Raw genomic sequence first — 4,907 nt, 5'->3', positions numbered from 1 at the left:
TCCCAACAGGCTGCCAGGCTCTGTCTTTCTCACCAAAGTTGGAGAAAAGCAACAGGCGCATGCAGCAGACCCTGACGAGAGGCTCATCTCCATGGACAGAGGGTCAGGCTGGCCAGCCCGCATGGCCCACTCCCTGACATACTGGGGTCCCGCACTTTCACTCTTGCTGTCCCTTGGGTCACACCTGGGCTCCACCTGGAGCGGTCCACAGGCACTTGCCATCGGAGACCCCCTCGTGCCCCTGCAGACCCAGGGTGGGGCCTCCTGGGACCAGGGTGGGCGGTCTGGGGGCACCTGGTTGACAAGGGGTCCCGGCTGCCCTGGCGCCCTCCAGACAGCTCTGCTCCAAATTACCTTTCCAAAATGTCGTCACAGAATGTTTCGGTTGGTGTTTCCTAAGGTGATGCTCCAACAGTGATGCTCAGATGAGATCCTGTCTCCCAAACTCCTGCAAGGATCAAGCCTTGGGCAGGATTCTGCTTGCATACTCCCAGGACAAGAAGCTCACCCCCTACCCGGGCACCTTCGCCTCTACTCACCACCTCCTCCCACCTCCTCCCAGGATGTGCTCTGTGGCAGACCAAGAACAAGGCCGCACCCTTTGGGGAGAAGCCTCATACCCTCAGAGGTCCTGGTGCCTTGGGCCAGGGCTGGGGAAGGCAGGGGTGGCAGGAACTGACCTCGCTGCCCCTCCACTGCCTTCCTGCCCATCTTCCGTGTCTTTGGGAGCAAACAGAGGCTCAGTTCTCTGGGTGTGTTGACAAATAGAGAGCAGCCTACCTCCTGGGCAGGCAGCTGTGGTCTGAGGCCCCCACCCAGCTGGAAACCACAGTGGGTGGGGAAGGGCGGGGAGAGGAGGGGAGAAGAGAGCAGAGGAGGGGAGAAGAGAGCAGAGGAGAAGGGAGAAGAGATGGCCACCATGCAGCCCTGGAGCCGGGTCAGGGTGGCCAAATGCCAGATGCTGGTCACCAGCTTCTTTGTCTTGGTAACAGGCTGGTCGGGTGGGAGGGGTGTGTGTGTGGGGGGGGGCGTGTCAGCAGACCTCTAGCACTGTGGTCCCCACACACACCCAGCCCTGCTGTCCCCATCCTGCCCCCGGGACATGCACCTGGGGCCCCTGGTGGTGGACCCCTGGCAAGTGGCTGTTTGCGCAGGACGCCCTGTGGGCCCCGCCAGGCAGCGTTGGGACCTGGGTGGCTGGTGAACTGGTGTCAGAGGGGGGCAGGGGGAGGGGGCCGCTAGGGGCTGTGCAGACAGAATGATGCAAGGTTCTGGGTCCTGGGAGAAGCTGCACAATGAATGTGTGTGCAGTGGGGGGAGAGCGGTGTGTGTGTGTGTGTGTGTGTATTTGTCAGTGTATCTGTGTGCGTGTGTGGCGGGGTGTCTGGGACAAAGGCCTCCCTGAGACCACCCTACAGAAGCACCCAGAAGTCCCAAAGCTGAGCCTGTCTCAAGTGAGACCATGAAGCTAGAGGGAGGTTGGTCAAGGGACCCAGGAGACCCAGACCCTGCGCTCTGGGCCTCGTCGTGTGTCCAGCCCTGCCCCCACACTGTGGTCTGCCCCACCCCCAGCTCCTGGGCCTGTCTGTGGCCACATTGGCGGTTCTCACCTACTTCGGGGCCCACTTTGCTATCATCGGCCATGTATCCTCAGACAGGACCCCCTATGAGGCCATGCACCGCTGGGGTAAGTGAGGTCAGGTGGCTCCTGTCGGGGAGGGGACTTCAGGTGCAAAGGCAGTTGGGGAGGTACCCCAGGCTGGGCGGGTGGGGGCCTCCGAGTGGAGCCGGGCTAGGTCAGGCAGTGGGTGTGGGCAGAGAGGGCCACCCTGGGGTCCTTCTGCACCGGGCAGAGCCAAGGGTCTGGGCCCCAGCCTGTGCCTTCATCTCCTGTCCTGGGAGCCTGGGGGCAGGTGGCATCCAGATGGCCTCAGTGTCCTGGGGGTTTGCTCCGAAACAAAGGGGCCTGAGCCTCGATGCATTCTGGGGGCTGGGTCTCAGGCAAGAGCACAGCCAAGGAGGGCAGCCATGGGGGAAACTGAGGCCCAGAGAGACAGGCTGTGGTCCCAGCCTCAGGCCTCCTGGCCCTGAGGCCCCAGGTTTTTACCCCGAAGCCTGAATCCTAGAGCAGGAAGCCTGGGTCTTGGGCCTGGCCTGATAAGAACGAGCACCCCACACTTGCCTGGTGGCTTCTGAGATATCCCCTGGCGGACAGGAAGCAGAAGTGGGGGGCAGGGCCTCTGGCCTCCTCCTTCCCTCCTGCCTTCTCAGCATTGGGAGGAGAGGGAGTGGGTGGTGGGTGGTACATCCTGGCCTGAGTGGGGCTCCTGGTCTCTTCAGAGCTCCCAGAAGCCTACCGCCTGAGTGTAGCCTTGGGTTGGATTGCAGATACTGGCCCTGTGCACTGGGGACCCCGTGTGCGGGACATGCCTAACCCTTCTGCTCTCTGTCCCCACCCAGCCTTCTACATTGGCATCAGCCTGGCCGGGCTCCTAACCCTGGGTGCCGTCCTGGGCGCTGCAGCCACAGTGAGGGAGGCCGGGGGCCTCATGGCTGGGGTGAGTTGTCCCTGCCCCCAGTCCCCCGGCCCCTGGGATGGGCTCAGGAGCGCGCAGGGCGGGGAGAGCCCAGGGAGCCTGCCTCCTCCCACAGAGTCCCGGCAGAAACAGAGGCCCAAAGGATGTGCGCCAGCCAGGACGCCCGTCCACCTGGGCCAACCAGGACCCCTCCGCCAGGCCCTGCTTCACCCCATCATCCACGGAGGCAAGAAAGGCAGCGCCGGTCCTCCCAGGCCTGGTGGCCATTGCCAAAGGGAGCGTCTGGTTCTCTTACACCAGAGGCTCTGGGAACCGGCTTCCGCTTCCTGTTACTGGGCCAGGGGAGGCGGGAAAAGCCCCTCCACTGGCCAGGTCACCCGTAGGTCTGGGCTTGTGCTGTGCCCCAAGGGGGTCTGAGCCGCATTGCTCCTTTGCAGCTGTGGAGAGGCTCTGCCTCACCCCACAAGGGCCAGTGCCCCCTCGTTGCCCCCATTCCTGCTCGTCCCCTTGGGTCCATCCTCGTCCCCACTGGCCTGTCCCGCTGCTCCGCCTGCCAGCCCCGCCCCCCCAAGGCCTGTCTGTCCTGGGCACAGGCTCTCCTCTCCTCCTGGAACCTGGGCTCCCTGGTGCCCTGGGCTCACGCACCTGCACCCCCGTGTCCCCCTGGCACCTGCCCTCCCTGCCTGGGGTCTCCAGGACTCCTCGCAGGCTCGGGACAGAGTCCTGCTGATGGAGGTAGGCCAGGTCCAAGGACCCAGAGGGGTTCCCGCGGGACCAGCCAGGAGGGCCCTCGGCTCCGCACAGGGTAGAAAGTGAACGGAGTTTACTGAATAGCATGAGTGAGGGACAGAGAGTCCCAGACAGAGTGTCTGGGAGACTCGGAAAGAACAGGAGAGGGAGTCTCTCTGCCTCTTGGGGTTGGGGGTTTACATTGGAAAGGGGTCCAGGGTACGTGTTCCTGCAGGAGTGGAGACACAGTCATCTCCCGAAGCTGCGGCCCGGGCGGCCAGCCCGGGGTGGGCTCGGGGAGCAGCGTGGGACCAGGCAGTCCAGCCCTAACCTGGACCCCGCTGGCTGGTGGGCCGGGCGGTGTGGGCGCGAGCGGGCACGAAGACTCTGGCCGGTGCGGTCTGCTGGTGGCCAGGAGTCAGGGAGGGAGGGGAGGCCCAGTGGGAGCTGACAGGGCAGGTGGACTGTCCCCCGAGAGCGGAGCCCTAAGGCTTGGGGCCTGCCAGAGGCACGCAGGGCTGGAGGACAAGGCTGCCGCAGGGCCAGCCCAGGCCTGGAGAGGCCGGGCGGTGGCGGCAGCCTGGCCACCAGGGGACGCCATGGTGCTGGGCCAAAGCCCTAAGCTCTAGGAGGCGGAAGGTGCTCCCCTCCCCGGGTTCCTGTGCCCCGCCCCCCAGCTCCCACCTGCTCTTCCCGGCCCAGATGCTCAAGGCTGCCCGCTGCCCTGGTCCGTGGGCCGGGCTGGGGAGCACCGGGGGTCTCGCGTCTGCATCCCCAGCCTGCTGCACCCAGACCCCTCCCTGGGCCCAGCCCCCCGGCCCCGAGGGGCCCGGGCGAGGGGTCCCCGCATGCCGTGGTGTCTGGCACGGCTGTGTGTCTGGACACACGTAGCAGCACAGACGAGGGACGATCAAGCAGGGAGACCCTTCCGCTGTCCCCCCCGCCCCGCCCCTGCCTGCCCCACCCCCTCGGGCCTCGCCCCACACAGGCCTCTGGAGCAGGAAATGAACCAGCTCGCCAGGCTGCTAGAGCAGGGCTGGCAGGGGCAGCTGGTTTATTTATGTATTTTATTTACAAGGACCAAGAAAATGCAGAGCCGGGCCCAGCTGCCCCCAGCAGGCCTGCACTACGCAGGCCCTGGGGACGCGGAGTGGGCCTCGCCCAAGGCCCCATCTGCAGGCGGGCCGGTGGAGGTAGGGAGGGCACTCGCTCTCTCCGGAGGAATGAAATGATTTCTGGAAAATGCTGGTCCCCTGAGCTGGCTCAGGGCCTCTAGCCTGGAGGCAGTGTTGAGCGATGGTTTCCAGATGGAGAAGGAGGCCCTCAGCCAGCCAGGAGGAGGAGGAGGGGGAAGAGGGAGGAAGAGGAGGGAGGAGGAAGGAAAGGGAGGAAGAGGAGGGAGGAGGAAGGACAGGGAGGAAGGGAGGAGGAGGGGGAGGAAGGAACCCATGTCCTGGAGACTGAGGCCCTGCAGGCCCCTGGGCGGGCAGGAGGGAGCAGGAGAACGCAGGGGCTGCCCGTCCCCGAGTAGAGCCTGAGGCCGCTGTGCCCGCACCAAGACCGGGCACTGGTGGGGGTGGCCCGTTCTTTCCCAGCACCTGGTGGGACTGGGTCTTGGTGCCAGCCCTGCCCACAGCCCCT

The 4,907-nt window shown here is 65.3% G+C and overlaps 1 long non-coding RNA gene across 2 annotated transcripts; it reads left to right on the top strand.

Annotated features, from left to right (window-relative positions):
- Nucleotides 1-867: 867 nt before the first annotated feature.
- On the top strand, nucleotides 868-4,190 carry LOC145715907 (uncharacterized). Of its 2 annotated transcripts, XR_014141707.1 has the most exons (4): nucleotides 868-985; nucleotides 1,573-1,687; nucleotides 2,461-2,558; nucleotides 2,653-4,190. It is a non-coding gene; the product is annotated as an uncharacterized LOC145715907 (long non-coding RNA). The 2 variants fall into 2 exon arrangements; XR_014141706.1 differs by lacking the exon at nucleotides 2,653-4,190 and having other exon boundaries at nucleotides 2,461-2,588.
- Nucleotides 4,191-4,907: the final 717 nt, after the last annotated feature.

This window comes from Leptonychotes weddellii, unplaced genomic scaffold (genome assembly GCF_054177405.1).
Source record: "Leptonychotes weddellii isolate Sample4059 unplaced genomic scaffold, ASM5417740v2 HiC_scaffold_13673, whole genome shotgun sequence".
Classification (NCBI taxonomy): Eukaryota; Metazoa; Chordata; class Mammalia; order Carnivora; family Phocidae; genus Leptonychotes; species Leptonychotes weddellii.
The sequence above is the reverse complement of the archived record's forward strand: the minus strand, read 5'-3'. Positions and strand labels throughout refer to the sequence as shown.